At 42.1% G+C, this 16,522-nt stretch overlaps 2 long non-coding RNA genes across 4 annotated transcripts in view; one reads left to right on the plus strand and one right to left on the minus strand.

Annotated features, from left to right (window-relative positions):
- LOC105492267 (uncharacterized) overlaps window positions 1-9,379 on the minus strand; it is a 61,720-nt gene extending 52,341 nt beyond the window's left edge. The window contains exon 1 of one of the 2 annotated variants that reach the window (XR_011616439.1): window positions 9,095-9,379. This is a non-coding gene — a long non-coding RNA (uncharacterized lncRNA). The remainder of the gene's footprint in view (window positions 1-9,094) is intronic. The other variant, XR_011616440.1, reaches the window with a different exon arrangement.
- The window catches only part of LOC105492270 (uncharacterized), a 111,200-nt gene continuing 102,111 nt past the window's right edge, over window positions 7,434-16,522 (plus strand). The window contains exons 1-2 of one of the 2 annotated variants that reach the window (XR_011616438.1): window positions 7,434-8,211; window positions 14,441-14,572. This is a non-coding gene — a long non-coding RNA (uncharacterized lncRNA). The remainder of the gene's footprint in view (window positions 8,212-14,440; window positions 14,573-16,522) is intronic. The other variant, XR_011616437.1, reaches the window with a different exon arrangement.

Raw genomic sequence — 16,522 nt, forward strand, 5'->3', positions numbered from 1 at the left:
TCTTTTTTCCGAGATGGAATTTTGCTCTTGTTGCCCAGGCTGGAGTGCAATGGCACAATCTCAGCTCATTGCACCTCTGCTTCCCGGGTGCAAGTGATTCTCCTGCTTCAGCCTCCTGAGTAACTGGGATTACAGGCATGCACCACCACGCCCAGCTAATTTTGTGTTTTTAGTAGAGATAGGGTTTCTGCATGTTGGTCAGGCTGGTCTTGAACACCTGACCTCAGGTGATCTGCCCGCCTTGGCCTCCCAAAGTGCTGAGATTACAGGCATGAGCCACCGCACCCATCCTTCTTTTCCCTTTTTTAAAAACAGATTTGGGAGTTGTGGGCAAGATGGCAAATAGGAACAGCTCTAGTCTGCAGCTCCCAGGGAGATCAATGCAGAAGGTGGGTGATATCTAGCATTTCCAATTGAGGTACCTGGCTCATCTCACTGGGACTGGTTAGACAGTGGGTACAGCCAATGGAGAGAGAGCCAATGCAGGCTGGGGCATTGCCTCACCCTGGAATTGCAAGGAGTTGGGGAACTCCCTCCCCTGGCTAAGGGAAGCCATGAGGGACTGTGATGTCAGGAATGGTGCACTCCAGCCGCAGATACTACACTTTTCCCATGGTCTTCACAACTTGCAGACCAGGAGATTCCCTTGGGTTCATACACCACCAGGGCCCTGGGTTTCAAGCACAAAACTAGGTGGCCATTTGGGCAGACACCGAGTTAACTGCAGTTTTTTTTCATACCCCAGTGGTGCCTGGAAAGGTAGCGAGACAGGATCATCCACTCCCCTGGAAAGGAGGCTGAAGCCAGGGAACCAAATGGTCTAGCTCAGCAGATCCCACCCCCACAGAGCCCAGCAAGGTAAGATCCACTGGCTGGAAATTCTTGCTGCCAGCACAGCAGTCTGAAGTTGACCTGAGATGCTCGAGGTTGGTGGGAGAGGGGCATCTGCCCTTACTGAGGCTTGAGTAGGCAGGTTTCCCGTCACAATGTAAACAAAGCCTCTGGGAAGTTTGGACTGGACGGAGCCCACCACAGTTGGCAAAGCTGCTGTAGCCAGACTGCCTGTCTAGATTCCTCCTCTCTGGGCAGGGCATCTCTGAAAAAAATGCAGTAGATAAAACTCCTATCTCCCTGGGACAGAGCACCTGGGGGAAAGGGTGGCTTGTAGATGCAGCTTCAGCAGACTTAAATGTTCCTGTCAGCCAGCTCTGAAGAGAGCTGGATCTCCCAGCACAGTGCTTAAGCTCTGCTAAGGGACAGACTGTCTCCTCAAGTGGGTCTCTGACCCCGGTGCCTCCTGACTGGGAGACACCTCCCAGCAGGGGCCAACAGACACCTCACACAGGAGAGCTCCAGCTGGCATCTGGCAGGTGCCCCTCTGGGACAAAGCTTCCAGAGGAAGGAACTGGCAGCAATCTTTGCTGTTCTGCAGCCTCTGCTGGTGGTACCCAGGCAAACAGCGTCTGGAGTGGCCTTCCAGCACACTCCAACAGACCTGCAGCAGAGGGGCCTGACTGTTAGAAGGAAAACTAACAAACAGAAAGGAGTAGCATCAACATCAACAAAAAGAATGTTCACACAGAAACCCCATCCAAAGGTCACCAACATCAAAGACCAAAAGTAGATAAATCCACAAAAGTGAGGAAAAATCAGTACAAAAAAGCTGAAAATTCCAAAAACCAGAATACCTCTTCTCTTCCAAAGGATCACAACTCCTCGCTAGCAAGGGAAGAAAACCAGATGGAGAACGAGTTTGATGAATTGACAGAAGTAGGCTTCAGAAGATGGGTAATAACAAACTCCTCTGAGCTAAAGGAGCATGTTCTAACCAAATGCTAGGAAGCTAAGAACCTTGAAAAAAGGTTACAGGAATTGCTAACTAGAATAAACAGTTTGGAGAAAGCATAAATGACCTGATGGAGCTGAAAAACACAGCACAAGAACTTCTGAAGCATATACAAGTATCAGTAGCCAAATCAATTGAGTGGAAGAAAGGATATCAGAGATTGAAGATCAATTTAATGAGTTAAAGCATGAAGACAAGAAAAATTAATAAATAGATAGACTGCTAGCCAGACTAATAAAGAGAAAAAATAATGAAAAGGAAAGAACATGGTCTTCAGGAAATGTGGCACTATGTGAAAAGACCAAACCTATGTTTGGTTGGTGTACCTGAAAATGATGGGGAGAATGGAATGAATTTAGAAAACACTCTTCAGGACATTTATCCAGAAGAACTTCCCCAACCTAGCAAGACAGGCCAATGTTCAAATTCAGGAAATATGGAGAATACCACAAAGATACTACTTGAGAAGAGCAACCCCAAGACACATATTCATCAGATTCACCAGGGCTGAAATTAAGGAAAAAGTGTTAAGGACAGCCAGAGAGAAAGGTCGGGTTACCCACAAAGGGAAGCCCATCAGACTAACAGCAGATCTCTCGGCAGAAACCCTACAAGCCAGAAGAGAGTGGGGGCCAATATTCAACATTCTTAAAGGAAAGCATTTTCAACCCAGAATTACATATCCAGCCAAACTAAGCTTCACAAGTGAAGGAGAAATAAAATCCTTTACAGACAAGCAAATGCTGAGAGATTTTGTCACCACCAGGCCCACCTTACAAGAGTGCCTGAAGGACGCACTAAATATGGAAAGGAAAAACGAGCATCAGCCGCTGCAAAAACATACCAAATTGTAAAGACTATCAACACTATGAAGAAACTGCATCAACTAATGGGCAGAATAGCCACCTATCATCATAATGGCAAGATCAAATGCACACATAACAATATTAATTTTAAACGTAAACGGGCTAACTGCCCTAATTAAAAAGACACAGACTGGCAAATTTGATAAAGAGTCAAGACCCATTGGTGTGCTGTATTCAAGAGACCTATCTCACATGCAAAGACACACATAAGCTCAAAATAAGGGAATGGAATAATATTTACCAAGCAAATGGAAAGCAAAAAAAAAAAAAGAAAGAAAAAGAAAAAAAAGAGCAGGGGTTGGAATCCTAGTCTCTGATAAAACAGACTATAAACCGACAAAGATCAGAAAAGACAAAAAAGGGCATTACATAAGGGTAAAGGGATCAATGCAATAAGAAGAGCTAACTTAAATATACACACACCCAATACAGGAACACCCAGATTCATAAAGCAAGTTCTTAGAGACCTACAAAGAGACTTAGAGTCCCACACAATAATAGTGGGAGACTGTAACAACCCACTGTCAGTATTAGACAGATAAACGAGACAGAAAATTAACAAGGATATTTAGAACTTGAACTCAGCTCTGGACCAAGTGGACCTAATAGACATTTACGGAACTCTCCACCCCAAATCAACAGAATATACATTCTTGTAAGCACCACATCATACTTATTCTAAAATTGACCACATAATTGGAAGTAAAACACTCTTCTGCAAATGAAAATAATGGAAATCATAACAAACAGTCTCTCAGACCACAGTGCAATCAAATTAGAACCCAGGATTAAGAAACTCACTCAAAACTGTGCAACTACATGAAAACTGAAAAACCTGTTCCTGAATGACTACTGGGTAAATAACGAAATTAAGGCAGAAATAAATAAGTTCTCTGAACCAATGAGAACAAAGACACAACACACCAGAATCTCTGGGACACAGCTAAAGGTATGTTTAGGGAAATTTATAGCACTAAAAGCCCACAAGGAAAGCAGGAAAGATCTTAAATTGACATCCTAATAGCACAATTAAAAGAACTAGAGAAGCAAGAGCAAATAAATTCAAAAGCTAGCAGAAGACAAGAAATAACTAAGATCAGAGCAGAACTGAAGGAGATAGAGACACAAAATCTCTTTGAAAAATCAATGAATCCAGGAGCTGTTTTTCTTTTGAAAAAATTAATAAATAGATAGACTGCTAGCCAGACTAATAAAGAAAAAAAGAGAAAAGAATCAAATAGACCCAATAAAAAACAATAAAGGGGATATCACCACTGATCCCATAGAAACACAAACTACCATCACAGAATACTATAAATGCCTCTAGGCAAATAAACTAGAATATCTAGAAGAAATGGATACATTCCTGGACACATACACCTTCCCAAGTCTATATTGGGAAGAAGTTGAATCCCTGAATAGACCAATAACAAGTTCTGAAATTGAGGCAGTAATTAATAACCTGCCAATAAAAAAAGGCCAGGATCAGACGGATTCATAGCCAAATTCTACCAGAGGTAGCAAGAGGAGCTGGTACCATTCCTTCTGAAACTATTCCAAATAATAGAAAAAGAGAGATTCCTCTCTAAATCATTCTATGAGGCCAGCATCATCCTGATACCAAAACCTGGCAGAGACACAACAACAACAAAAAAGAAAATTTCAGGCCAATATCCCTGATGAACATCGATGCAAAAATCCTCAATAAAATACTGGCAAACCAAATCCAGCAGCACATCAAAAAGCTTATCCATCACGATCAAGTTGGCTTCATCCCTGGGATGCAAGTCTGGTTCAACATATGCAAATCAATAAATGTAATCCATCACATAAACAGAAGCAATGACAAAAACCACATGATTATCTCAATAGATGCAGAAAAGGCCTTCAATAAAATTCAATGCCCCTTCATGCTAAAAACTCTCAATAAACTAGGTATTGATGGAATGTATCTCAAAATAATAAGAGTTATTTATGACAAACCCACAGCCAATATCATACTGAATGGGCAAAAGCTAGAAGCATTCCCTTTGAAAACTGGCACAAGACAAGGATGCCCTCTCTCACCACTCCTTTTCAACATAGTGTTGGAAGTTATGGCCAGGGCAATCAGGCAAGAGAAAGAAATAAAGGGTATTCAAATAGGAAGAGAAGAAGTCAAACTATCTCTCTTTGCAGATGACATGATTGTGTATTTAAAAAAACCGCATCGTCTAAGCCCAATATATCCTTAAGCTGATAAGCAACTTCAGCAAAGTCTCAGGATACAAAATCAAGGTAAAAAAATCACAAGCATTCCTATACACCAATAATAGACAAACAGAGAGCCAAATCATTAGTGAACTCCTATTCACAATTGCTACAAAGAGAATAAGATACCTAGGAATACAACTTACGAGGGGTGTGAAGGACTTCTTGAAGGAGAGCTACAAACCACTTCTCGAAGAAATAAGTCAGGACACAGAAAAATGAAAAAATATCCCATGCTCATGGATAGGAAGAATCAGTATCATGAAAATGGCCATACTGCCCAAAGGAGTTTATAAAATCAGTGCTATCCCCATCAAGCTACATTGGCTTTCTTCACAGAATTAGAAAAAACTACTTTAAAATTCATGTGGAACCAAAAAAGACCCCAATATAGCCAAGACCATCCTAAGCAAAAAGAACAAAGCTGGAGGCATCATGCTACCTGACTTCAAACTATACTACAAGGCTACAGTAACCAAAACAGCATGATACTTGGTGCCAAACATATATATAGACCAATGGAACAGAACAGAGGCATCAGAAATAAAACCACACATCTACAACCATGTGATCTTTGACAAACCTAACAAAAGCAAGCAATGGAGAAAGGATTCCCTATTGAATAAATGGTGTTGGGAAAACCAGCTAGCCATATGCAGAAAACTGAAACTGGACCTCTTCCTTACACCTTATATAAAATTAATTCAAGTTGGATTAAAGACTTAAACGTAAGACCTAAAACCATAAAAACCCTAGATGAAAACGTAGGCAATACCATTCAGGATATAGGCATGGGCAAAGACTTCATGACTAAAACACCAAAAGCAATTGCAACAAAAGCCAAAATTGACAAATGGGATCTAATTAAACTAAAGAGCTTCTGTACAGCGAAAGAAACTATCATCAGAGTGAACAGGCAACCTACAGAATGGGAGAAAATTTTTGCAATCTATCCATCTGACAAAGGGCTAATATCCAGAATCTACACAGAACTTAAACAAATTTACAAGAAAAAAACAAGCAACTCCATCAAAAAGTGGGCAAAGGATATGAGCAGACATTTCTCAAAAGAAGACATGTATGCGGCCCACAAACATATGAATAAAAGCTCATCATCACTGGTCGTTAGAGCAATGCAAAGCAAAACCACAATGAGATACCATCTGACGCCAGTTAGAATGGTGATCATTAAAAAGTTGGGAAACAACAGATGCTGGAGAGGATGTGAGAAATAGGAATGCTTTTACACTGTTGGTGGGAGCATAAGTTAGTTCAACCATTGTTGAAGACAGTGTGGTGATTCCTCAAGGATGTAGACCCAGACATACTATTTGACCCAGCAATCCCATTACTGGGTATATACACAAAAGATTATAAATCATTCTACTATAAAGACACATGCACACGTATGTTTATTGCAGCACTGTTCACAATAGCAAAGACTTGGAACCAACCCAAATGCCCATCAATGATAGACTGGATAAAGAAAATGTGGCACATATGCACAATGGAATACTATGCAGCCATAAAAAAGGATGAGCTCATGACCTTTGCAGGGACATGGATGAAGCTGGAAACCATCATGCTCAGCAAACTAACACAGGAATAGAAAACCAAACACCATATGTTCCCACTCTTAAGTGGGAGTTGAAAAATGAGAACACATGGACACAGGGAGGGAAACATAATACACCAAGGCCTGTCAGGGGTTGGGGGGCTAGGGGAGGGATAGCATTAGGAGAAACACCTAATGTAGATGACGGGTTGATAGGTGCAGCAAACCACCATGGCACGTGTATACCTATGTAACAAACTTGCACGTTCTGCACGTGTATCCCAGAACTTAAAGTATAATAATAATAATAATAATAAACAGATTTATCTTGCTTTTCTCTTAATCATTCTAATATGTTCTTAACAGCCAGGTGCAATGTTAGCTCAGTTGCCCTTTAGCTGCCAAATGCCTTCCATGTGCTATCAACAAGATGATTACCTATGACCCAAAGTGCAATGCTTACCCAATATAGAAACTGTGTCAGCCTGGTGTTGACTACCACTGCCATTGTGAGGTTAGGACTTGGGCAATCACCTGGACAATTTAATCAGAAATCAGCTTACTTTTGAAGAACAGGTCAGGATTAATAACTTACTGCAAAGTTCCCTTGGATGATGGTACAATCTTTTCATAGCCTGTTATTCTCCACACACGCACGCTCACACATGAGCATGCATTCACACACCCACACACACAAGCCAACAACAATGATCAGTAGGTATTTTGAAAAATTCAAATTGTAATACACTAAATAATAAGCCATTTTGATATTTCATATTCCTTTCTAGTCTTTGGCCATAAACAAATGTCATTTTTATGTGATTATAATAAAATTTATATATTTCCTTCTTTTTTTCTTACATGATTTTGCCAGCATTTTTCTCCATGAGGATTTTCCAAATGCTTTGTAGATGTCAACAATGGAATCCTTCCAGCTGGAATGAGTTTGTACTCTGTGCTGAAGTCACAGTTGGGGACTCAAAGAAAGAGCGACTTTTAACCTTTTGTGTTTTCTACTCTAAGGAATGAACTCCTGGCTGCTCTTTCTTTCAGGAATTAATGTGTTTGGATAATTGTCTCAAATGGGAGCTCGCCACAGGAGAGCAGGTGTAGGGGCTTGACTTTTGGCAGAGGCTTAGTTTATTTGTCATTTATTCACTCATGCATTCATTCAACAAACACTCCTTGAATATCTATCCATTACCCAACAGACTTTGGTAACAATGCTATCTGCAGACAGGTGATGGAGGCTGGAGACTATCACGTATCAGGAGCAGGAAGATGGAAGAAATGAATGACCATGAGAGCTGAGTGTAAGGATTCACATCTGCCCTCCAAAAACAGAGATACCAGCTGAGCAGAGAGGAATGAAGGGCACGAAGAGAGGCCTGTGGTCCAATCAGACCAACAAAGAAGAACTAGAAAGACTGGACATCATTGCACAGCAGACATCCCAGATCAAATAAGCAGAGGCCAAGCATGAAGACTGAAGATTTGGGGCCTTGGAGGCAAGGACAGATCCTGAAAAGGACAGCAAAGAATTACATGAGCCCATCTTGAATGTGACTCCTGGGAAAGCAATGTATTCTAAGCACTTTGTATCCAAGATCTGCTGCCTGAGTCTTGGAGAGAGGCCGTGAACTCAAGCAGGGCTGCCTGCGTGTGAATCCCACGTGGAAGCTAGGTGACTTCAGGTAAGTGACTTAACTTTCCAGGACCACATTTTCCAGATCCTGAAACAGTGATGACCTAAAAGTGCTTAGCTTATAGGTTTGTAATGAGGCCGAGGTGAGCTCATACTTGCACAGCGTTCAAAACAGTGCCTGATACAAAGTAAATGCCTATATAAGAGTTTTTAGGCCGGGCGCGGTGGCTCAAGCCTGTAATCCCAGCACTTTGGGAGGCCGAGACGGGCGGATCACGAGGTCAGGAGATCGAGACCATCCTGGCTAACACGGTGAAACCCCGTCTCTACTAAAAAATACAAAAAAACTAGCCGGGCGAAGTGGCGGGCGCCTGTAGTCCCAGCTACTTGGGAGGCTGAGGCAGGAGAATGGCGTGAACCCGGGAGGCGGAGCTTGCAGTGAGCTGAGATCCAGCCACTGCACTCCAGCCTGGGCGACAGAGCATGACTCCGTCTCAAAAAAAAAAAAAAAAAAAAAAAAAAAAGAGTTTTTAAATAAAATTAATGGACAGTGGAGGAAAGCATTTCATGACAAGGACTTAATTCTTTTCAGTACCCCTAACCATCCTCATTTTTAGACATTTACAAATCCATACGACACCATGGTCTTTCTTCTTCTTAATTATTCATATGTGGTTTCCACTATGGCTTCCTTCCCCAACCATGATGACCACAGCCTCCTACTCCTCTTTCCCCAGCAATGGGTACCTTCACTGTTGTGTCCTGTTGGTTGCAAGCCAAGCTGAAGCATCGTCTAGGTGCTGGGCCAGGTATTCAAACTTCACACAAATCAGAACCTTACCTTTTGGCCTGCCCTGTGTTCTCAAGCTCTAACATGCAATAATACCTCCCAGCTTCTCTAAAACCTCCAGACCTCTAAGCTGGTTACATACCAGTGTGGTACCGAGTTGTATACCAATCTGGCAACATGTTGATGCTTCCGTGCATGGATCCTCACAGCCAGGCTTCACAGCTCAGCAGGGGTCCTTGTGCCATCTCTGCCTGAAGATCATTTTGCATTTTTTAGCTGGTATCCAGCGTGTTGACTAAGAACAAGAGGGATTTCTTTGAAAGAACAATCAGGACGCCCTAGCTCCCGGGGCCTTTTCCCAGCTCCCAAGCCTGGGATGCATTGCCACGGATGGCCCGGTTCTTTGGTTGAAGGCCTAGGAATGGTGCCATCATTTCAGCGGTTAATAACAAAACAGAAAGATAGACTGCATGACTCATGTACACTGCCACCTGCCGAGGCCTGGGAGCAAAGATTTGGCAAGGACTAAGGAAGAGGACACAGAATCTACTTTCTTTCCTCTTCTTTTTCTTTTACAGAAAGACTCTTTGTTTTTGCCATTCTATACACAAGCTAAACAGATTACAGTCAAGAAAAATGGGGGCAGGCCCAGGTGTCTAGGAGATGGGAGAGAATTTGCATTCCAATTGTAGAACGTATCAAAAGGCGATTCTTTCTGCCTCAATTGGAAGGTGCAGCTCAGTTTGGGGGTGATTTCAACAGAACCATACCTTTTCTTTCCAATTCAGACTGAGGGCACTCCAAGGATGCCCTGGGGAATCCTGGAAGGAAAGGGCAGCACCTTTATGAAGGCAGATGTTTTCATTTCCTCCCCTCTAGATCCTCGAAGGTTGAAAGAGGCTCATGTTTTTTTTGGTTTTTGACTTCTAGTGTATTCAAAAATGGAGAAATACCGTAAGTCAATTGCAAAATAAATAAATAAATTTGAGTATGTTAAATGTTAACTTTTGTCAAAATACCACATTTAGTGTACACACACTACAGTGATTGTGTGTGTGACTTCATTTACGGATAACGTCAAAAGTTTGCATTTAAGGAACAGGATGGAAATGAGGCTCCCAGCAGATGGTTCCTGTGCACCGCCCCCAGCCAGATGGTTCTGACAAGATGCTTCTCAGAGAGAATGCTTCCTCCCTCCACCTCTACATAAATTGCCCCCTGGCCAGGCATGGTGGCTCACGCCTGTAATCCCAGCACTTTAGGAGGTTGAGATGAAAGGATCAATTGAGGCCAGGACTTTGAGACCAGGCTGGCCAACATGGGAAAACCCCATCTCTACTAAAAATACAAAAATTATCTGGGTGTAGTGGCGTGCACCTGTAGTCCCAGCTACTTGGGAGGCTGAGGCACAAGAATCGCTTGCTGCAGGAGGTTGCAATGAGCAGCGATCGTGCCCCTGCCCCCCAGCCTGGGTGACAGAGCAAGACCCTGTCTTAAAAATATAAAATAAACAAATAAAATAAATTGCCCCCCCCCAGTGAAAGACCCCCATCCCTAATTTGTCCGGCTCCCTAAGAAACATTATCTCACCTCCAACTCTTCCTTTTTTGTTTATCTCATTAACAACAGACAAACAAACAAACAAACAAAACAAAACAACAAAAAAACAACTATAGAACTCCATGAGAGACTTCACTTAAAAGTAAAGTATTCTGTGTTACTTTGGAATAAGCCAGAGAATCGAAGCCTCCCTATCCTCTCCAATCTCCACCTGCGTTCAGAGACCTCTGCCACACACACACTGAAACTCAGCTCCAGCTCTCTGTCTGCATCGCCTCCTTTCTGCCCCCTCCACACAGACTTATTTCATAAAAATGTCAGCTATTAAGTTAACATTATTTAAGGGGCTTTGGGTTTTAGTTCCTGAATGCAACTTAAGCTGGATCTGTAAAGGCCTGACATGAAGTCCCGGCTGTATAAAACATGATCCACAGAGGTACTAAATAAATAACCTGGCTGTGGGCTTCCAGGCCGCTCCATTTATCACTGCAGTGAGGATAAGGATCTGATTTAGAGTGAACCCTACTGAGGGTCGAACCCGGCACAAGCTGTAATATGATCTTCAGGGGAGGGCTGATAACCCGAAACAATGTGAAGAAACCCTGTCAGATAAATAAAACAAACTGTTTGTCCATTAAATAGCACTGTCAGGAAGAGAACAGGGAAGCCAAACAGAGCTAAATCCAATTCTTTTATAGCCACACAAAGCCAGGAACACCTGAACTAAGCTGGAGGAAATAAGCTCCCTTAGAAATAGGTTGTGGGGGGTGGTGTTTGGATGGAAGGGGATTGTGGTCTGATTTATTGAAGTCACTATGGTAGGAAAAATTGCTCTTTGATCCAGGGCAAATCCTGCCCCGTTCCTGGGTCTTGGTCTCCCCATTTGTGAAATGTGACCTGTTTGCTGGTCCTGCCCACCTTGCTGGATCACAGAGGTGGACCCATGGAAGAATTACAGAAAAAGGATTCTGAAGAAGAAGGGAATGACTATATGAGGCTCAGAAATGCAAGTGCCTACAGAGGCCAAGCTTGAAGCAGAAGCCCAGGGCAGCGGGGACAAGAGAATGAGGGACTTATCTCAAGGGGCCGAAGTCACCCGGCACCACCAATGCTGCTGCACAGACATACAGGCCCCTGCTGCCAACTCTGAATTTTTTCAAAAGAAAATATATGGTTGTTAACGTGAAATCCCAAGAATTCTAGATGTTGGAGATAGTTATTGTATGAATGTTTTTAGAATACTGTATGTGTTTCGTTGGAAAATGGTGTGGGTAAGATGTGACCTATAGTCTGAAACCTGTAGACAGAAGCAAAACCAGGTGGAATATTTTTGTGATGACCACGTTGCTACTGCTGTTGATGCTGGACACAACCCCAAGACACAAAGGCGGCAGAAACAACAGTGCTCTTTCTCAAACCCACTGTTAGATCTCCTGTATGTTTGCCTCAGCTCTTTCAAATTTTTGATGTACTTTTACTGGATCTGTGTGACATCTCACTGAATACTATACCGAATCTTCAAAGAACAAAGATTCTCATCAATTGTGCATGTTCTAACTGTCCTCTGAGCTTTCCATTCCTAGATAGAGAACACTAGTCCCTCCCCTGGCCAATGCTTCTCAGTGGGAGTGCCACTGGCATTTTGGACAGGCACTAAATGTCTGCAGTTCCCCTGAGGCCCAGGACAACCGAACAATTGCCCTCACACTTTAAAAACAACAACAACAACAAAACCCAAACCAAAAACACTTTGATACTTTACCTTTGTGGAAACCAGAGAGTCTCTTTGTCTATCCTTGAAGACTGATATGGTTTGCCTGTGTCCCCACCTAAATCTCATCTTGAATTGTAGCTCCCATAAGTCCCATATGTTGTGGGAGGGACCCAGTGGGAGGTAATTGAATCATAGGAGTGGTTTCCCTCATACTGTTCTTGTGCTAGTGAATAAGTTTCATGAGATCTGATGGTTTTATGAGGGGTTTTCCCTTTCACTTGGCTCTCATTCTCTCTTGTCTGCCACCATGCAAGATGTGCCTTTTGCCTTCCATCATGATTGTGAGGCCTCCCCAGCCACATGGAACTGTGAGTCCATTAGAGTTCTTTTTCTTTATAAATTACCCAGTCTTGGGTATGTCTTTATCAGCAGCATGACAATGGACTAATACAAAGACCAAGCAGGCTAATTTGGCCCTGTCATGGTCAACATGACAGGTCCAGGTCTCTGGATGGACTTCCTGAGGCAGCCGGGAGTGAGGCCTGGGCTTCTTAGGACAATGAAGACGAAGTCAGCAAACAGGAACAGAAGGTATTCTGGAATATCAGAATGGCTTTGGTTTCCGACAGAGGTTCTGAGTCACCAGTGTTACTTGTTGAACAGACACATTCCCTGGCCTTATCCTGACAGGCCTGAGGGTGTGGCCCAGGGATATCTCCTTTTATATAAAGCTTCGCTGGTGAATCTAGACCATCTTTTGAGCCATTGTTTTAATAAAAGCACTAGTGCTTCCTTCATCTAAAACAGTGGTTCTCAAACTTGCCTGTTCTTCAGAATCACTTGGAAGGCTTCCAAAATATGCTTCCTTAGGAACCATTGTAGAAGACTGGTTTGATTTGGATAGTGGATTAAATTTTTATGAAACTGTTGTAGGCAGGGAAGTAGATAAGGATCTCTCATATCTTTGCTATGTATTTGAATAAGTAAATCTGCTTATCTGCACATTGCAGATGGCAAAAGAGAGACCCAGAAATAGAAAATGACCATTATGATCTTAGACCCAAGACTAGAATAAGATTCAAAAGTCTAGTCTTGCTCTTGAGGGTATTACCATCACCTTTTTCTGCAGAATCTGAAGCTGACTTGCTGCACCCAAGCTGTTTATTGTTGGGCTAAAATTAATTTTCTGAAGTAGTTACAGTGAGATTTTTCTTTTCATTGAATTATATTTTTTCCTTGCACAGTATATTATTGAATAATTCACCTTCCCCCATCAGGCAGGAAGCAGTTTCTGTGTTTCCTTGGCTTTGGGATGGTTTGTGGCAGAGCCTCCTGGCTTTAGTTTCCAAAAATCTCATGTTCTTTGAGGAGCCCACGGCATGAGGATAAAGGGATTGCTTCTCAACTAAAAAGCAGTTCCAAGAGACTTAGGAAGGAGTAGATAGAGTCTCAGAATAAAAATTAAGATGACTAAAACAATAAAAATGTGAAATATTTTTCTTAGTGAGCCTTTAGATCAAAATTCAGATGGATAGCCTTTAGTTCAGGTATAAATAAACTATTGGCCTTTTCAATTTGAGTAATCTCAGAGAAGGAGGTCAGTGTTGTACAAGAAGATAAAATTATATGCAAGAAAATAAAATATTTCTTTTTGTTCTAAGGGATCCCTTAAGAAAATAAAATTCACTTTAAATTCTTTCTTTTTTTTTTTTTTTTTTGAGATGGAATCTGGCTCTGCCACCCAGGCTGGAGTGCAGTGGTATGATGTTGGCTCACTGCAACCTCCGCCTCTGGGGTTCAAGGGATCCTCCCACCTCAGCCCCCTAAGTAGCTGGAATTACAGGGGTGCACCACCACACCCAGCTAATTTTTTGTGTTTTTAGTGAAGATTGGGTTTTGCCGTGTTGGCCAGGCTGGTCTCAAACTTCTGACCTCAAGCAATCTGCCAGCCATGGCCTCCCAAACTGCTGAGATTACTTACAGGCATGAGCCACCATGTCCAGCCTAAATTCTATCCAAGTGAATAAAAATACAACCTAAACAAGGCTTAAAAAGGAAAATAAATAAAAGTAATATGTTAGTTTGTATGAGTGGAAAACTCAGGGGTAAAAATGATGACAGGTGCAACCTAATCCAGAGCTTCAAATAACATTGTCAAGAATGACTTTATCTATCTCTGTCTCCACCTCTGTACCAACTTCATTCCTCTGGCAGTCCTTCCATGTGGTGACCATCATGCTCCCGACCTATTTCCTACAGCTCAGCAATTCAGGTGCTACCAGCTCGTCTTCTCATTGACCTGCCTTGGGACACGTGCCCATTCCCATAGCCATTATTGTGAACAAGGTATGTATAGAACATTTCTAAGTGGCCATCCTGGATCTAGGAAGGTGGGGGTCAATCTATCTAACCTTCACACACAGACAGTGCAGATGTGGTGACTCCCAAAAGGAGGAAAAAAATCAGGACTGTGAAAGAAAAAAGAAGGAAATTTATCCTGGTCAAGAATGAACAACAGATTTTATTTTATTTTTTTACAAAGGGAGACAAGATGGATATAGAACCAAGTCCATTTTCTCTTTTCTGTCTCACATTAGCGTTCATTAAATAAAAGCAGGAAGTCAAAACCGTGAAACAAACACTGAGAATAAAATCAAGGAAAGGGCCTTTTTATAATAGTGAGAATTCTGACTTGATATTGCTTTCAAGAAAGCTTTTTTTTCTCTCTCTCTCTCTCTCTCTTTTAAGAACCTACAGTAACTCAGCTTGGCTAATAAAGTATTTGTCTAGTACATTATGGCAGTCTTTTGGGAGACTATTGAATCAATTAGAATGATTTGTAATTAGCACACCAACCTAATGACAGGGTGTCTCTAAATTGCTGGAAAAGAGTTTTCTCTCTTGAGAGACTTGTATGATCCTCTTGTAAACCTATTTACATTAGTGATATGCTTGCTAGCTTTTTAAAATTTTTCCGGAATATAAATTTTGACCAGATCCTGTATCAAATATTACAAATTCTCAATTAAATGGTTTTGAATAATTGGGAAGTTACCATATTAATTAGAAAGATGTCCCTCTCTGTATAATTATTCACAAAGGCCTTGGCACAAGCTATCACAAGCCAGCATTTTTTAAAATTCTGATTGATATGAAGTTACGTCAGACCCTGAAGTCATATCAAACAGAATAGAGCTAGATACAATAGAACTGTTTTTACAAGGTGTCATTGCCTGTAATTCTAGGGATATTGACAATACAGAGGAGTGTAAAATAATGCCTTATGTATTCCCCCCCTCCAAAAGTTTGAAAGAAAGTTGGGAATTAGCAGAACTTTAAAAAAGTTTTCCACTGGCCGGGCGCGGTGGCTCAAGCCTGTAATCCCAGCACTTTGGGAGGCCGAGATGGGCGGATCACGAGGTCAGGAGATCAAGACCATCCTGGCTAACGCGGTGAAACCCCATCTCTACTAAAAAATATACAAAAAACTAGCTGGGCGAGGTGGCGGGCGCCTGTAGTCCCAGCTACTCGGGAGGCTGAGGCAGGAGAATGGCATGAACCCGGGAGGTGGAGCTTGCAGTGAGCTGAGATCTGGCCACTGCACTCCAGCCTGGGTGACAGAGCGAGACTCCGTCTCAAAAAAAAAAAAAAAAAAAAAAGTTTTCCAGATTCAAGTGGGCAGATGTCCATTCATGTGGCACAGCATTAGCCTTTCAAATTTCTAGTACCTAATTTTAGAGCTGTGTCAACCCACAGATGTGGCATATTGGTCAACAATATGGGTTCTGAAGTCAAGCAAAAACCTGGATTAAGGCCACTTGCAGTGGCTCACACCTGCAATCTCAGCACTTTGGGAGGCTGAGGTAGGAGGATCCCTTGAGCCCAGGAGTTCGAGAACACCCTGGGGAACATAGCAAGACTTCATCTCTACAAAAAATGTTTTAAAAATTACCTGGGTGTGGTGATGGATGCCTGTAGTCCTAGCTACTTGGGAGACCAAGGCAGGAGGATGCTTTGAGCCCAGGCACTCGAGGTTGCAGCGAGATATAATTACACCACTGCCTGAGTGACAGAGTAAGACTGTATCAACAAAAAAATTTTTTTTTAAAATTACCAAAATAAACCCCTCAAACTCCCAAAATAACAGAAAAGGCCCTCCAAAATCCCAACCTAGATTCATATCGTAGCTCCTTCTTTATTACAGATGTGGAATTTCAGGCAAGTTACTTAAATTTGACCGTTCTCAGTTTCTGACATATTTGTCAGAAAAGTGGACAGGATGGTAATAATCATATG

Source organism: Macaca nemestrina, chromosome 18 (genome assembly GCF_043159975.1).
Source record: "Macaca nemestrina isolate mMacNem1 chromosome 18, mMacNem.hap1, whole genome shotgun sequence".
Classification (NCBI taxonomy): Eukaryota; Metazoa; Chordata; class Mammalia; order Primates; family Cercopithecidae; genus Macaca; species Macaca nemestrina.